The following is an 18456-nucleotide window of genomic DNA, read 5'->3' on the forward strand; positions in this document are numbered from 1 at the left end:
CTGTTTTTCTTTCATTTAGTTAGTTTTTTTTATTTAGTTCAATACCAAAGGGGTGGGTTAGTTGATGGTAAACGTTACCTCACGTGCACCACTACTGTTTGTCTACGTAGTGCACAGAACACACAGGGACACGCGTTCGCGTGATACGTTGTTCTGGGGCCTTGTTTATCATGTTTAAGAGGGATGAGCATTGCCTTTGCCTCACATGGTACATCGCATCGCGGTAAAAGTTTTAAAGTTTCTTTCTTCTTTCCGCTCCAGCCTCAAAGGCGCTGTTCTTATTTATTGACCCCTTTGGACTGTCTGGACGTACAAGCCAATAGTGAATGTGTCACCAGTAGAATTAATATGAATTAAGGGTCAGAATTCTCTCTAATTATTTATGAGGCTTCAAGTATAAAACCACAATCGAATCATGAACCATGTCGCAGTGGCGAACTCTGAATTATCTTTGACACCCCGATCTTTTTCAACGTGCAACTAAATCTAAGTGCACGAGCGTTTTTGTAGTTCGCTCCCGTTGAAATTCGGCTGCCGCAGTCTGGACTGAACCCACAATGTTAAGCATTGCGATAGCGACACACCTATCGCGGAGGGCACCGAAGTTCTGATTTCATCTGCGACCACTTTCGTAATGTCACCTACACCTTACGGTGATTCAATGTGGCTTTGCGCCTGCAAGCCCTGCGTCAGTGGTGGCGCTGATAAATTTCCAAGGTATTTATTTTTCAGTAATAGCAGAAACATGCCACACCTTACCTTCAATTTGCCCGCAGCCGGTGTCGCGTCTATAGTCGTAGTGTTTCCTTGCCTTTTCACGTCCACATTTTCCTGTCCAGCCCTTCCCTTCTGCATGGGAACCACGCTATTGCCTCCAAGGGCGTCTGTAAGGGTAAATGCTGGAAAGCTACACACTTGACTTTAATTATTGCTACACCACCGGATGAGGCGTTAGCCTCGTCACAGTCTTCTAGAAATTTGGCATATGGACGTAGAAAGTTTTTTTTGTGTGTGTAGGCTTTAAATATGTTTCTTGAACACACGGCACCTTCGGGCGAAGTTTGCGCAAGAGTTCTTTGACGTCATCAAGATTGTGGAGCGTCATTTATGGGGATGCGCGACTCTCACGTGTCCCCTGATATGTTGTTTTCCCGCACGGCTCGCGTGGCCGGGCCCCCGCGGCGGTTGGAGTGGTACAAGCGCGGTGCGAGAGATGGCGCGAGTGTCGCGCCGCTGCGTGGTTACTTGGGTTCGGAGAAGACAAGGCGCTCTCTCTTAGGTTCGAGATCAGCAAGCGGTACGGACGTGCCGTGCCGCGCGTGCGCCGACCCATGCTTCTGCGAGACCGTCTCGCGTTGCCGTCTTGGAATGCGCCGCCGTTCGCGTGACAGGACGCGCGAACGACCTGGCGTTGGGATCCAGCATGGGGCGAACATATTCGCTCGCTATGCGGTCGCGGTGAGTCGGACTTCTAGGTTTTGCGCGCGCCCATCGGCATGTTTTGTGGATAGCAACTCGGCTAGCAGGCATTGATCTATGAAAGGTGCAATAAATGCCCTTGTGATTGTTTGCACTGCTGTGTTGTCGTTCCTTTGTCCCAAGAGCACGGAGAACCCCACACATTTTAATAGAGCTTTATGCTGTGTGTTCAACGAATGGGAACAATTATTAGCTCCCAGAGCCCTTTGCAGGCCGCCTGAGGCGAGGTTTGTCCCTTGTGGCACCGTTCTGAGACTCGCGCCGTTCCTTCAGCGCCCGCTGCGCCGTCTGCACAGGAGTTGTGCCCATCCTCTCTGGCGGAGCGCTGGACACCCGCTCTCTGGAGCAATGAGTTCATCTTGAAGGCCTCAGGCCTCGTCTCGAGCGACGAGACCGCTGAGGCCACCAGCCCGGGAGTAGATGGCCCCATCTTCTCGGAAGGCGGAACAGGGCTAGCTGCAGCCACCGAAGGGGCGGAGGGCGCCACCGCCTGCTCACTGTGTGTGGACCGGACAGCCGCCGGAGGCCGTTGTGGCGCTGCCCCCTGACGCGCCTGTTCGGCAAAGCTATATTTCGACAGGTGGGGCAACCGCCTGCGTGATTTCTGAAATGGCATATTCCCTTTGACGTTAATTACGACGATCTCTTTCTTCTCCATGATGGGCAAGACCGCGAGTGAGAGCTTGCTGCCCATCACAGTTTACAGAATGTAGGGTGTTTTCGCAAGATTCAGCTAGATGTTCATGCACAGTGCAGTTCTCGAAATTATGGCCATATCTCTTGCATTTAAGGCATCTGAGAGGGTTGGGAATATATCGCCTGACCCGAATATTTGCATAGCCTGCTTCGATGGTCTCGGGCAACACAATTGAACCGAATGTGAGGATAAGGCATTTGGCTAGTATGTACTTGCCGTCACGCATAATTTTGATTAGTTTTACATTTATGACAAGCCTGCCACTCAAGCCTTCTAATAATTCGGTCGCAGTCATTTCCATCGAGTCATCATTTGAGATGACACCACGGGTGGTGTTCATGCTGCGGTGCGGGGTTGCACTCACTGGTACGTCTCCAAATGCTATTAGATTCTTTAGTTTTTCGTGCTGTTGCTTATCGCGAGGCTCCTAGAGGACTTCACTACAGGCAAACTTCATTGTTTAATATTGTGTGCCAGTGGTATCTTTCAAGCACTTTGAAACCAGAAAATCATATAAGACTCTCGGTGTTTGTTTTCCAGTTTCTCACTAAGGACTACATAGTAGCGTGGAAAGATCTTTGTCTGTTTCCTAAAAAAAATAGCACTTTCTTCGGTGCGCCCCTTCTACTGGGGGAGATCAGGAAACGCGCGAAAGGTAAAGTCATAAAAATGCTGTTTTGGTAGCAGCGCCAGGCACCCACACTGGAGCCCTACAAGGGGACGCTACATAACGTGTAAAAGACAGGTCCTGCAAGCACCAGCTGTACTGCACTAACATAACCCAATATGATAAACCGTTTGGTTATGCTACACAAGGTTAACCCTTGCCGCCAGGAAATTTGGAAGTTATAGGAAGTTAAAAAAAGACAGAAAAGATGAAAAGGCGAGATAAAAAAATGAAGACTGGTAATGAATACAGGAAATGGAGACTGCTGATTTCTTATAGTGGGGTCTGTCTGGAGGTGCCGTCTATGTGAAGTAGAGGTCAAATAGTTGTGTTGCCTGCACCGGAGGGTCTTCAAGGTCCAAAAACCTTACATTGGCTCAACCCACAAGATCTCCCTTTCACCACTCGCGGCTAAACCACGCACTGCACACGCGGGAGGGTTCAAGCCTCATGTGCTCGGGCACGTGGTGTCGCAATGCACCAAACGCTAATACAGACACCACTGCGGGGCCCAGATGTTCACGCTTGGCCTGTGAGACGAGGAACATGGTGAGCCCGTGCCTGGAAACGCTGAGGATTTTTCTTTCGCATGCGGCATAAACAGTGGCACATATTTAGTAACATAAGTTAGAAAAATATTCATGGCAGAGCTGCATATATCCAGTGCATTCATGGCGCAACTCGCTAATGTGTCCACATGAAGGACGTTCATTAAAAAGCGACAGACACAGAGCACCTTAGTGGCCAAACTTGTTAAAGCATGGGATTTGTGTCTTTGAGTAAGCGTTGTGCTGTGGGCTCGATTCCATTTAGCATCGGAGAAATTTAAGTGATGTCTTTCGTCATGTACGGCGGCATATTTCCAGTAGCACGTACCCAGTTAGTGAAATTGACGTCAAAGAGGATAATCGTAGAAGGGCAGAGACCTACTGGCACATACCCAGTCACATAAACTGACATCAAACAGGTTCATTGAAGATCATCACAGACCGAGTGGCACATAGGCAGTGCTCTAAGTCGGCATCAAAGCGTTTTATTTGATAGCAGTGCCTACCCAGTCCGGCATCTACCGCGACTCATGTCCGGGGGAAAGCGGTTCGTAGAAGAGCGACACATAGTACACATTACCATACACTGAGCCGAGCAAGTTGGAAAGACATTTCTAGTGCTGTTGCATCGGCACAACATACCGGTGCACTAACCATTCGTCCATTCACTACCCAGTGACCCAGGTAAGAGGAAAGCCGGTCAGAGACATACATACGTATGACACCCCCGAAAGTAGGTAGATTTCCCTAAGAATGCCAATGGGGGGCATTGAAAGCCATATTGCAGTTTTACGTATTTGCGGAAAATGTTTATCATCTTCGCCAGCTTATTTTTATGTACACTGCGGAATCAAGGCCTCTCCCAGCAATCTGCGATTACCCGTATTGCGCTAGCCGATTCAAACTTGCACATGCAACTTTCCTAATAAGCTCACACCATCTAATTTTCTACTATCCTCGACGGCACTTCCCTTCCCTTTGTACCCATTCTGTAATCCTAAAGGTCCAGCAGTTGTAAGCTGAATGCATTGCATGGCATGCCCAGGTTCAATTTTTTTCCTAATGTCAACTGGAATATCCGCTGTCCCCGTTTACTCTCTGATCCACACAGCTCTCTTCTTGTTTCAGCGTTACTCCTAACATTTTTCGTTCTATCACACTTTGCATTGTGCTTAGGTTGTTGTAGAACTGCTTAAACAACCTCTAATTTCCTGCCCCATATATAAGCACTGGATACAATGCAGTGATTGTAAACTGTACTGAAAAGAAATTCTAGCGATTAACACTACCTTTATTGAACCCTAAGCGATATGACATTTAATAAACTTTTTTAGTGAACCCAAAGAGGCACATCTTTGCTCGCTGCATTTGAGGAAGCTTAACGACGAAATAGGTGTGTCATATTTAAAACAATCTATTGACCCCAGCAAGGAACTTCCATTCATGTACTCTTGACCAGAATGTCACCCCTACGCATGAGTCTAATTCCATCGTATTTAATACGGGGCTCGATACATCGCTTCTACAATCCGAAGGGAAGGACGCGGAAAAAAGTTACTTTACAGTAGAGACACATGCATAGTACTGTCGGCTGTTAAACGCATCAAGGAACTAAAGCTACAATAAGCGGCACACTCTATATTTACATAATCCTTAAGTGTTTTATCATTATTTCGACAGGAACACGTCAATATTTTAATTGATTAACCTCAACCACTCGTGCGCACCATTCATTAATCTTACCAATAGATAATTTTCTTCGTGCCTATGTATATGCATGCCAGCGAAATTGTCCTATTCATGACTGCGAAAGCACGCAACACATCCGTTGCTGTGCCTGCCAGATATTGGAAGCCTGTGCTTCGTGGAAGACAAACTATTCGCAACAATTTCGGGAAGCAAAAGCATCTAATAAGCTCCAATTAAGGAAGTTAGAGTTAGGCAATTGGATATAAACAACTAATTTAAAACAAACCGATGTCCGCGTCTGTCGGCTTAGAATAAGGCCCACGTACGGTTAACGTAATCACTTCGTGACTGGTTGCGGACCTCCAAACGGTGAGAGATGTGGTGAAAGGCTGAGCATTTTCTTTAAGTTTCTTGAAGCATAAGCAGTGTAAAAAAAAAAAAAAAAAACTTTCCATCACATGGGCCGCGTATTCCATCACACTCGACAATGTTTCGTGGCACAGAATCGTTAAGGAATGACAAATCAGTTTTAAGTTTTTTAAACAATATTCACGCACAGCGCATTATCTGCACTAAGTATTCACAGCACAACCTCTCATCAGAGATTGCTGCTGTTGTGAATGTTGCATTTAGAAATAAGACGTGTCTTCAGGCCCTCGTGTTGAAGAGCCCTGCTGAGATAAGGGGGGAGGGGGTATATGTAAGCTAGCACCGCTGCTACTTATTAAACTTGTCCTTAATGTCTAACATACTATTCATGCTCATAGTACACCTTACTACAAACATCGACATAATTTCATTACACATATATTTTCGCGCTATGCAGCGACTGGTTATATCTTTTCTAAAAGCCTTGTTAGATACCCTGATTACAAGCTATTATTCCACTGATGACCCATAACCACTTGCTTGGCTGTCTTTTTCCAGACCTGGCGTTTGCGCCCTTATACCCCCGCATCATCGTCATCGTCACCCAAATTGAGAGAGCTGGAAAGCAGACCCGGAAGGGTGCAATTAGGTCGGGTTATTTTTTTTTTATTTCGAGCACTTTATTTGAAGCCCAGAAAAAGAGCCACGTAGATAGCGTCATGACAACAGCTCGATTTCCTATGTTCAACACCCTCTACAGCTTGTTCATCAACCTTGTGCCATAAAACGAGTACTTAAAGAATGAATATTTGATATAGGCAATGTAGCAAGCTAATTGCACTGCAATAACATTTCAGAGAAAATGTGGATGAATGCGAAGAATGTTGTATTGCACAGCCTCATTCGCCTAAGATAACTGATAATATTTACTGTGATAGCAATTATATGGACACTCCAAGCGTATTTCTGCCGTCGGTGTCAGTGTCGCCATCACCGTGAGGTTCCGCATAAAGTCCTAGGGTGATAAAATTGCCGCAATGTGCCGCGGGCTACGTGCACGACTGAAAACGTGCGAGGGTGAGCCAGCAATCGTAGCTCAATCCCGTGAACAAAATGAAATGACGGAAAGCTGGGAGGAAGCACGCCATCTTTCCTCGCGCGCAAGAGAGTGCGCGGAAGGTAGGAGGAGGGGGGCGCGTTCTACTCTAGGTGGGCTGACGGCAGTATTTTGAAAGCCATTTGCGACGGGGACAAGGTCCACCGTGGGTAGGGAGGACTGCGGGGCGGGGGGTGGGGGGTAGGGGGGGGGGGGCGTTCGTCCAGCTCCCAGTGGCGCGGGCGGGCGCGCGCGCCAGCCCAGGCCACTCTAAGCCATCTGTGACGGGACAGAGTCAACCAAGCGCCGTTTTCGCGGCTTAGTTCGCGTTGGATGCAGGAGGCAGCGCATCGCGGACAAAAGCCTTCAAAAATTAATCACTTCATTGTCAATACTAAGACGTAATGACAATTTATGCTCACATGTCGTGAACGAGACGAGAATGAAGGAGAGAGCTTGCGTTGGCTACCGCGTATGTGGACCTCTGGCCGGGTATCTTGCATCGACCCAGGCCAATGCATTATCCGTAAGCTGTCTCAAATACAGCATGGAATTTACATAAGAATGTCAAACGATCAAACTCCAGGGCATGGAGGTGCTCCGTAGAGGCAGTTTTTGCCAGACAAATCCAGCAGCAGAGGTATCGAGCAAAGATGCTCAAGTGTTAGAATGCCCACTCATCTTTCGTTTCTTTACGCCAGACAGGTATAAGCTTTGTTATTTGACCTGTTATGGGCAATACACAACGCTGCTGCAAGCCCTAAAGCAAGCTTTGAATTCTTCTTGCGGTGTGCAGCTCTGGAAATGTGTCTCGAATGGGCATTGTTATACTGGCAGATACCCTCCTCTCCCGAAGATGTTGCTACTCCAAAATCCAATGGTCATCGTTTCCTTGAAACAAAAGGCAGTGTTGAGAATGTCCAAAAACATTATCTGGAAGCATGTCCGCAGCTCTCTCGTTAGCAATGAGAAGAACAGCAGCAAAATTCTAAAGAACGCTTGCTTTTAGAGTTTCATTGTCCCAAACCAGTATAAAAGTATTTGAATCGAAGGTGTAGGTGCGAAGCTCCTGTACCTAGAGACTGGGAACATGGTTTGCAACCGGTTTATTGTCGTTGCTCTAGCCACATTTTTCCTTTTGTCCCCGTTACAGCTGGGGGGTCCCACATATGCTCTTGCAAGTTTTAACTGGAGAGCGTTGTCGAATTCTGGCGTACGACGTAACAACCAACCAAAAATTGTTGTTACTACGACTACAAGACGGACAACTACACGTAAGCATTTTCAATGCAATTAGCATTCGTATGACATTTAACAAACACTGAACGGCCTGGCCGTCTTTCTCGCTTAGTGCTTTCCGGACAACTTGGGTCAGTGCGTAGTTCATGATATTCTAAGTAGTACATCGAGCAGCTGTGCTGTAGAAACAGGATTCAAAGCCAACCGTTACATAAACTTGGACAACAAGCTGGCAGGCATTGGCTATGTGCCCCACTTAAATGAACTTCACACAAACTTCAGTCACTGGGTGTGTGCCACTCGTCATTGAATTTCTTTGATGCCAACTTGTATGAGCCGGTATGTGGCACTGAATAGTGAACCAGTTTCACGCCTACATGGGTCATTGCCTATGTGCCACGGTGTAAGTGCCGCTCTTCAATGAACATAAATACTCTTCAAAATTTGCGAAATGAACCCGTGTCCTATGTGCTTAGGCATTCTAGCAGAGCGTGTCTAGTAAAATGCAAGAAAGAGCAACGCAGCGGCTTACACACCTCACGCATGACGTAATGCTACATTATAGTACACTAAAGTGCGCTGTAGTTGCTTCAAAGCTTATGACAGTAACGTCTACATTCGTCATGAGATTGTCTGCGGCCCTATACTCACTCTTTCGGTTACGTAGTGCTCCTATCAATTTCGAAGTAATTTCTCTCATCACCTTCACAACTTATCTTGTGGTAATAATACTAGTACAATGTTTAGGATACTTCACGCACATTCCGGTGGTTGCTTCCCTCCATCTCTATCAGACAGCTTTCCCGCAATTGGGTCACTGGGTAGTCCATGGTTTGATAGGTAGAGGAAGGGTGCTTCCGTGCTGAGGCAATGGGGTTCCCTGTTTTGCGACAACTTTCGTTACTTTCGTTCGGTAGTTGCCGTTGCGTGTGTGCCTAATTTGATTGAACCTCTTGGACGCCAACGTGTGCCGCTGGCTATGTGCCGCTCTTTAGTGGCAAACCAGCCATTTAAAGTTTATCTGACGCAGGGCGGAATGCACCTCGCGTCGTATAAATTTGTTTGAATATATGTTAACACACGCCACGCGCAGACTCGACGCCGTCGACACTAGATGTCGCATCTTGTACAGAACGAAGCGCGAGAGCGATGCTTGGATGAACACATGCCCCGCAGGAAACTCGTTTCTACGGTGCTAATCAGGTGTCATAAGATGTTTCCATGTCACCTGTGGCGGCTACATTCAGGTGCGTGAATTGCGAAACCTTCAATGTAACCTAATTTGGGTGCACGCTAGGCAATTTCAGGTGGTGAAAATCATTTTGGAGTCCCCAGTTACCACGTGCCTCGTAATTTGATCATAGTTTTGGTTCGTGAAACACCCGGATTCTTTAAGAGAAGTGTGCAGCAGATTTCAGGGGCGATTGCATTTGCTCGTAATGATACTCAGTCAAGGTGGCGAACCTTGCAGACCAAAGACAAGTTTTAATGTAGACGAAAACTCTCGAGCTACCACTTTCACGACACTATCATTATTGCAATATTTCTCGTGACTTAGCGTCAGACGCGTCGGATCAGATGGTTGAAAGCATTCCTGGCATCGCGCACGAAAAGCGCGCTTAGCGAAACTTCGGAGACACTTTCTCCCATATAACCATGAAGCGTAAGGTGCCATTTCGCACAAAACTTCGTCGTTGCGCCCGTATCCCTGACAGAGAAAATTTGTTTGCTATAGTACATGGTAAAATGTTTTGCCAAGTTTACTGTCGAGCAATAAGCCCCTGTTTTGTAGCACACTGCAAGAAATGTCGCCAGAAATCTCTCAATTATATTATCACTGTTGCTTCTTTTGCGCTCGTATTACTGAATTTGGTTAGACTGTAAAAAAATTAAACACTTTTGTTTTATATTCTGTTGATCTCTCGTTCTTAGTCGTAGTACTAAGAGAACGCAATCGTTCTTGTGCAAACGATGGTGTGGCGTCTTTTTTTGTTGTATGGCGGGCATTATCGGCTTCGCTGGATCAAAGTGAGCTGAGTTCTAATGTTTCTGCGGTCCATCTCTGCACACCTGCATAGCGCGAAGTTTTATTCTGAACGTTCTGCCCTTTTTTCTGCATAAGAATGAGTGATATATAAGTCCCAGTCAATTGGTAACAAATCCATGAAAAAAAATATTGTACGTAGAATATCCTCAGGGAGTTATCTGAAGCATTCGTAGTAACGACGCGGTGTTGAGTGGTCGCGCGCTAGTGTGTTTGGTATAATTGCGAGAACGACCGTAAAAAATCGTGAAACGTGGAAGCGCGGTTTCGACACCGAACTGTGAAGTGCGACCAGCCCAAGACGACATAGAAGAGGCGAGCAGAAGCAATGTTCACTGGTGTTATAGACAGCCCGCAGCGGATGCGGACGTTGGGTGAAATGACGAGGGAGATGTAAGAAATCAAGCACCTGTGTGCAGCTTTCCCTGGAACGTCGGTATCGGGCTGCTTCGGCCTGCGTCCTTCCCCTTGTTTGTTGCTGTCGGCAGCGTATTGCTGTTGTTACCCCGTCTGCGCAGCGTATTTCATTTGTTTCTTGCGTAATGTGTATTTACGCTGATACTCTGCATTACTACGTTTTCATTCTTCTTCACTAAGCGGCTGTGGTCCTCTTGGCGTCATTACGGTAACTGCGACAGCACTGCAGCGAAACGAACTGCTGCGGAAGGCGGTGCAACGTGAACTCATGAGGCAAGCAAACTACTGCAGGTGGCGGCGCCAGTTACGCTGATGGCGTTCCGATCCGAAGCCACGGCTCCTCCACAGTTGTGGTGCGTGCCTGATTGCACATGTCACGTGGTGAGAGAGACGCACTCGTGCCACTCGCAAGATCGTCGTCGCCTTCTTCCACAGCTGGCTGGATCTACCTTGAAAGCGAGGCTCTTACGCGAAAGCGGTGTGCAGGGGCAGTTTTAATAATGGACAACCATAGAAACACTTACGCATTTAAAAGCTGCAACAAATAAAGTCGAAGTTTCGCCCGCAAGGCGAAGCAACGATTGCGATAGCAAATTAGTGGATACATGTGCGAAATAAGCATACTAGCTTTATCGGCCGTATAAATTCGTAAACATTCGCGTACTTGCTAACTTAACAGGGATAGAATATGTAAGCGTGGCTTAACGAACACATAGGAAGAAACACACCCTCAGAGACAGCGCTGTCTTTGTGTGTCTGCTTCTTTCTACATCCTTGTTCAGTCGCGCACACATTCTGTCATAGATTCAAGTAGACTAGCCCGCCGACGTGTTTTAACTAAATTGAGAAGCACGGAGTCACGTGAGCACAGGTAAATATGAACACATCTCGCTCGATGAGCGCGGAAACTCACTATCAAAATGCTGGAGGGAGGAATAGCGGCGGCCGCCAGCAAATCGCCCTTCGAGCATCTATAGATTCAACGCAAATGAATTTTCCCAAGCACAATACGAAGCTACCGTCACTACACGCACTCTGAAAACATCGCACATCGCTTTTAAGACGAAGCCCGCACGGACGTGCACTTTGGCCACGTCTCAGATCGCGTTCAAGAGGCACGAGCGCCGGGAACGCGTCCCTACAGGGTCCGCCAACGGCGTCTACTACGGCGTCCGCCAATCGCCTGCCCAACGTTGTAGTAGACGTCGTGGTTGTCTCCGCTCCATACGGAGTTGTGAACGCGGAGGTCCTCGAGGCACCCTAGCAGTCGCCAGAGAAAAACACCCCTCCTCCCTCACATAACCCCCCTCCTCGTGCGCGACAGCAGAGGGCACGCTTTCGACCCGAGTTCCTCGCTCGCGCACGAGAGATTGGATCGCGTTCGCAGGCTGCCCCTCGCAAGCTTACACTCGCACATACAGCATGCGGCACGCGGCGCCGGTTTTACCTCCCTTGAACTTTATACGAAACGTCACGGCGACGGCCGAAATGCGCCAGGAATGTCCATATATTTGCTATCTCAATAAAATTCGAGGAGACCTAAGCACTTCGTATTAGTTGCGAATGCGAAAGCATCAATCTGCAATTGACCGCCGCTGAGCAGTCCTTCGTGTAAGGACTCCGCACGGGCAAGCGAGCGCGTTGAGACGCTTGGCACATTCTGATTTGGCCTTACCGACGCGCAGTTAAAACGCAGGCGAGAGCTTGCGCGGACTAAGAACGTGCGGATAGCGCAGGCTTCCGAGAGAGAGAGAGCAAGGGTGATATTGTTTACTTTAACCCACCTTCCCTAACGAGGTGTGAATATTTATTGGATTTTATTACTGTTCTGTGCCATTGCTTTTCTGCCTTATTCTATCGTATAGGCCAACTTGAGAAACTGTTTTTGTATACGTGTCCTTTGTTTATTTTAGAATTAGTTTATAAGAACCCGCAAACTGGCGAATAGAAATGTCTACATGATTTATCGCAGAACGACACGTGCTTCGCATTGCGCATTGTTTTCAAGGCCTATTATTTCTGTAGATACTGAAGCATTTACCGAGATGTTAACACACAGCTTACTCTTTCGCAGGCTCAAACTATAAATCGTATGGATGAGAGGACTGAAGTTCTTCTGGACGCTTACTGCGCAATGCTGCGCAACATAGTTGAAGTCAAAAAGAAGAATGATATAAAACATTCGTGTTGCGTGTTTGAAACTGTCCTTGGAAAATAAATAGCTTTATGCACTGCATAATTTTGCAGTGACTGTGCCACGACCTTAGCATTCGCACCCAATTTCTGAAAATGTGGACAACGAATATCTGGAATACTTGTGTGGGGTTCAACGTGGCTTGAACCTTGTTTTGCGAGCGAAAGCGCTGTTAGGCATGGTTAGACATGGTTCTTCAGTGCTTCTTCCTGGCCCGCTCTATCGGCAGGGTGTTACGACTCAGCCTGGCGCCTGCGGCGATGAGCCGGCGCAGTCCCTCCGGGTCGTGCTTCATCCATGGCGAGACTGAGCTACCAAGCGCCGGCGAAGGAGACGTTCGCGTGTAAAGTCCGACGTAATCGGCCCGCGGGCGATCGTCGCTCGACACCGGGCGTGTCGGAGCGCGTTGGCCGCGTCCGGTTACGTTGGCTGTGCAGAGCGCCGAACTATCGCTCGAGTTACAGACGTTGTTCTCGCCAACGTGAAGTAACGTGCACGCGCACTCGCGGTATGTAGCGTTATATTTAGCCCTTTAACCCTCACCTAGTGACCTGCTACCGCAGCGGAGAGGCTGAGAACGAGCGCAGCTGCGACGCCTCTCCGCAGTGTATCACGTGGCGTGACGTCACACCGGCCACACGCGCTCCGGCGGCTCAAGGTCATTGCGACGCGATTAATGACCTTGGGAGACATGGCATAGTGAGCTTTCGCTTTAATAATTGGATAGCTGTCTAAAATATACAGGCGTGTAAGTATTGTGTCGAGGCGATGGCTTCGCGCTATCGTTCACTACTTCTTTTCGAGGAAAATTATACCTTAAAACTGCGTTCACTCTCCACTTAAACCAATATCTTTTCAGGTCAGAGAGGAATGTTGTAGTTAGTAAAGAAATGTCGTGCACGGAAATTCTGAGTAAAGTTAGCAAGCTGGGAGTGACACCAGTAGCGAGGATTTGTTCAGGGTGGTCATAATGAGGTAATGAATTGGAAAGCATGCAAATGGAAGTGCACTTTCACTTGTCTATGCCGGCTTTTTTTCAGGCCAAGTGACACGTTTCTCCTTGAACAGGAAGCTGCAGCGTGAGTGAAAAAAATCTAGGTGGCACTTGAGTGCCTGCTTAAACGAAACAGCCACAAAAGCACTCAGTTTTAAAGAAATGGGAGCGTAACCTTGCTTTAGGCAAAGCTAGAGACCAAAAGTATACGAAGTTGCGCTTGCTGGTTGTTGCTGAATATGAGTACAGCGCGAAGTAGGCCAGTCAGGTAGTAGTTTTTTTTTTAGTCACCGCGGTTCGCGTCCACTTCTGTTCGTTCTGTCTGCTTGGCGCTATACCCACAGCCACATACCAATTAAGATGAATTCGGCCAATGGATGTGCAAGGAGTAATGGCGCGAGCACTTACATTTGGGATCGCCGTTCTTTGCTTCAAATAAGTTCTCTCTACGGGGATGGAAGGTTATTAGAGGCTCACAGAATTATAGGCATTAGACCAATATGGTAAAACCGCAAATGAGGCAATGCAGCGTGACCTGGGTGGGCCTCCTGTGTAGTCAGACACCTGCTGACCACATGAAGAAACTCCTGCAAACATGGTAGGCAAGAAATTGGCTGCTGCGGTTATTGGACGTAAAAGTAGCCAAATTGTCGTGCTAAATGATACTTCCTCAACAGTGTTAAAAATTATGGGGTTTTACGTGACATAACCAGTTTTTGTTTATGAGGCACGCCGTAGAGACGGTCTCCGGAAATTTCGACCACCGGGGGTTCTGTACCGTGCGCCTAAATCAAAGTACGCGGATGTTTTCGCATCTCGCCCCAATTGAAATGCGGCCGCCATGGCCACGATTCAATCCCGCGACCTCCGTGCTCAGCAGCCCAACACCATAGCCACTGAGCAAACACGCCGGATTACTCAACAAGTGCGTAATCAGTTGCTGTGTTAAGGTAAGTGGGAGTAAACGTAGCCAAACCGTCGTCTTAAATGAGCTGTAGTCTCAGCATCTATGTAATAGGTGGATGCGTAAGGAGCTCCACTACAACACCCCCCTGTTGCGACACGGGGTTCGAAGACGTGGGATCCTCTTTCCTCGTGGAGGAGTGAGGTGAACGTGAGGATGGGTTGGATATTCAGGACGTTGGACAAACACGTAGATGTATACATAAGAACAAGAAAATTGCAAAGTAATACGGAAAAGTTGCTGATGAAGTTGTAGTCGCCGAACACTCGCACCGTCCGCAGCTCCTTTTATGCCTTGGTGTTAATTGTTTAGTAACGTCCCCCAGTCTGGTGTCAGGGAGCCGATGTCATCAGGTCGCACAAAGCCGGTGTCAGGAGGCCGACGACATCAGGTCCCACCAATCCGGAGGTAGGTCGCCCTTTTCGCTGACATCGATCGTACTCTGACAGGTGATCGACGGATCATGGCACTGACCGCGTCTCCGGCTTGGACACGCCAGTTTTCGCTGCTGACAGGCGACAGCCGTATCATTGCTAATTGCTCAATCCTCGCCTGAAGGGGGTATCCCGCGCTGGTCATAATTCATCTGAGTTGAGAACCATTTCGACGAGGCCATTGACCCGTTCGTCATAATCGTGCAAGCCGTGACCGAGGGGTGTCACGGAGTGAACGGCCAATCACAGCAGCCCGTCCACCACTAGGATGAGGGTTTGAAAGGGGGCAGTTCATCGGTGCCCCTTGAAGAGCCCTTGGCCGCTCAGCAGGCGCAGCACCGACTCGAAGTCTCGGGTTCGCCGGAAAAGTCACGTCCAATAGCCATCTTGGAGAGGAGCGCTGACTACAGGTCGTAGGCACGGAACTGGCATTTTAGTGACCAAGCCCGCACAGCGCCCGAGCAGCGACAAAGCAAGCGCCCAAACCCCCTCCGAGATATGCCGGGTAATCCTTCCTCTCCCTTTATTAATCCCGAGGTCAGAACCGGCGAGCGCTAGAAAGGCAGCCATAGAGGAGCACCGTGCAAACTCACCTGAACAAATTAATTAGTAAATTAAATTTCAGACCCTAAACAAAGTTGAAGTGTTTGTGTGATTAACACTTTATTCAATTTCCTTTCTATCGCGTATGAAAGAAGGCGCAACTCACGCAGCGCTTAAGCAAACGACAAACAGTTGGAGATCGCTTAGAACAGGACAGACAAAAAGACTCGTTATGTTCCTTATCAAAGAATAAACTACTAACAAACGGCATAACTAATGAGGCGACTAGTTTCAACAACCTTTGTCCCTCCCCATCGAACGGCCCCAAAACCGCTGTCAGTTTGGTCATGGTACGGCGAGGTTGAAATTCGAAGAACGGGGATCCTTCCTGTCAACGTGTCCCATGTCTTCAACCCCGCCCGTCCGAACTAAAAATTCCACGTAGCTCGTAATTTACAAGTCGCGAAAACGAAAGAAAAAGGCGCCCTTTTGAGCCACGGGATTCGTCACAGCGATTGAAATGGACAAAGGGATCAGTGCCGCGTGCTGAGTTACTCGTCCGGTCAGTGCCACGTGCCAGTGCAAGCGCCTCTAAAACGAAACGTACTAGACTCTGCTGACCGCGTTGTTTTAAACTAAATAATTCAGAGTGGTAGTTAAAACCTAAAAAAACAAATTCTATACTCTTACTGCGCGCAAAAACCCATTAAATGTTGCTTTCCTCACGCGAACTAATAAAATGAAAGGAAGAACGTTATTAATAACTAACAAAAAATGCATCGCGTACGAATTACAAAGAGAAGCAACAATAACAAAAAAACTTATACAAGCGCTAAAATTACAATTACTCTCTCTTAATGCGCACTCGAATGGATCGCCGACTGACAGCCTTTGGGCCACGCTGAGCACAAGAAGCGCGGGACCTACACTTTTCTCTGTCGTGACCCGTCACTCCATGTGTTTGCTGTCTCGTCCTTGAGGGAGGCCGTAAACGCAGGAATAGCCATTCTCGCTTCGTCCTCGCTCTCGCGGCCCATTCCACCTTAGTGGCCGCTCGACCGACCCAGTTCCGACGCACATGTCTCAGCCCAGCTGAACTTTTCCGCCGCACCCGTACTTGGAGAGACGCGCTCTCTCCTGTCTTTATCAACCCCCTTTGGCGACGCCTCCGTTTCCTGAATGGCCACAACGAAACCTTTTCGGCTGTGCGCGCGGCCTGTCTCTTTGTTTCACGCGCGGCGATGTGGCCGTCTTTCGCGTGTTTTCGAGGCACCGAATACTTCGCTCGTTTGAACCTCCGTCGCCTGAACCAATTTTCCGCTGCTACTTGGTCACCGAATATGCCACTAGAGCCCTCGAGCGTAGCGTTCCGGCCCTGCCTGATTGCCATGGCATTCACTCAATTTGGCGATTCTGGAACATCGCTCAAGTGCGGTGGGGCGAGGAAGGTTTTCAGCGCCTCCTTTACACTGTTAGGGCTACTGAAACAAGCTTCGTCCGCGCAAGAAACGCCCTTCCGGATCGCCACTGCCTGCACTTCGCTCTCTATTTTCGGCAATGCCAAAGAGTCGCTCAAGTGCTAGGGCACGAGGAAAGTATCCAGCCCTTCACTGACCCTCATAGGGTTGCTGGGCAAGCCTTGTTCCCTCAAGGAGGGCTCTCCGGGATGGCTGCTTGCTCACTTTCGGCGTACGACTGCATTGCGCAGTCACAAATGCTGGAATCCTGAGCTATCTCCGCTCCGTTCTATTGCGTCGGGTCTTTTCTTGGCTCGGCCGCTACTGTATCTTGATCTATCCTAGCCGATTCCGGAAAGTCGCCCAAGTGCTCGGATACGAGGAAGGTCTCCAGCGCCTCCTTAACCTTCTCATTGCTACTGGAACAAGCCTCGTCCTCGCAAGAGACGCCTTCCGGGATGGCCCTTCTTTGTATACCGGCAACAGCCTCGCTCGCGACGCGCTCTGTCTCTGAGGACTTCGCCACCTCGCACTTTTCGTGCTCATCGTTTACTGGCGCAACCTTAGTCTCTTCGAAAGCAGAAATTCTGCACTCGCCATTCGAGCTTTCCCTCACACGCTCAGCAGGAATGCCATACTGCCGGAATTGCTCACTCTTAGCTTTATCGTAATTGCGGAAGCTTTTGTCGAAAGGCGAGCCAAGCAACAGGACACATTACATGGAAGTACCCCCAACAACCCTCCCGACCAACAGTCACGGTCCCGCTGCACCTCTGCGCAAACATTCTCAAAAGATTGAAAAAAATTTCGATCTTTTCGCCGTCCTCGAAAACGTGCAGCCTAGACCGTGCCTTAGATACTGGAGTTCCCTGTCTATTTGCTCCATCCGCATTCTGCGCTGTCGCGTTCGCTCCTGCTTTTTCCCCTTGCGCGTTCTTCCTGCTCTCGCTTTCTCTAGTATTCTCGTTCATCCTGTTCTCGCTTTCTCTGGTACTCGCGTTCATCCTGCTCTGGCTTTCCCTGGTCTTCTTCCTTTTTGCGTTCGCGTTCCCTGTGTTTCTGAATATCCTCCCAAACCTCCACGATCTCCTCTTCATCTCTGCCCCTTGCCTCTATCGCGTCGATTACTTCCGCCTCCTTTAGCTTTTTCCAACAATCAATCCCTAATTCTCCGTATATCGCGTATAGGTCCGTTCTCCACAACTTCCTCCAATCCATGGATACCTCTGTTTTGCAGACAAGTTTCTCAAGGAAATAAGTGTTAAAGCAAGGTATCTTTCAACAAGGCTTCTAATACCCTTGCTACCAGGAAAAACGACGTTAAGCTTGGCAACTCTCAAGGAGAAAGCTCATGCACTCACCACGCCGAAGTCGAAGCGCTGCTCATACTATCACCGCTGCCATCCAGTGTTGCGACTGTGGGTTTGAAGACGTGGGATCCTCTTTTCTCGTGGAGGAGTGAGGTGAACGTGAAGCTGGGTCCGATATTCAGGACGTTGGACAAACATGTATATATTTACATATGTACAAGAAAATTGCAAAATACTAAAAGTTTACGAAGTTGTAGTCGCCGAACACTCCCGCCGTCCGTAGCTCCTTTTATGTCTTGCTTGATCATTGTTTAG

The 18456-nt window shown here is 48.3% G+C and overlaps 1 long non-coding RNA gene across 1 annotated transcript; it reads left to right on the forward strand.

Moving 5' to 3' along the window:
- Positions 1-7619: 7619 nt before the first annotated feature.
- LOC142590948 (uncharacterized) lies at positions 7620-12506 on the forward strand. The gene is made up of 2 exons (XR_012830285.1): positions 7620-7819; positions 12320-12506. It is a non-coding gene; the product is annotated as an uncharacterized LOC142590948 (long non-coding RNA).
- Positions 12507-18456: the final 5950 nt, after the last annotated feature.

This window comes from Dermacentor variabilis, chromosome 8, assembly GCF_050947875.1.
Source record: "Dermacentor variabilis isolate Ectoservices chromosome 8, ASM5094787v1, whole genome shotgun sequence".
NCBI lineage: Eukaryota > Metazoa > Arthropoda > Arachnida > Ixodida > Ixodidae > Dermacentor > Dermacentor variabilis.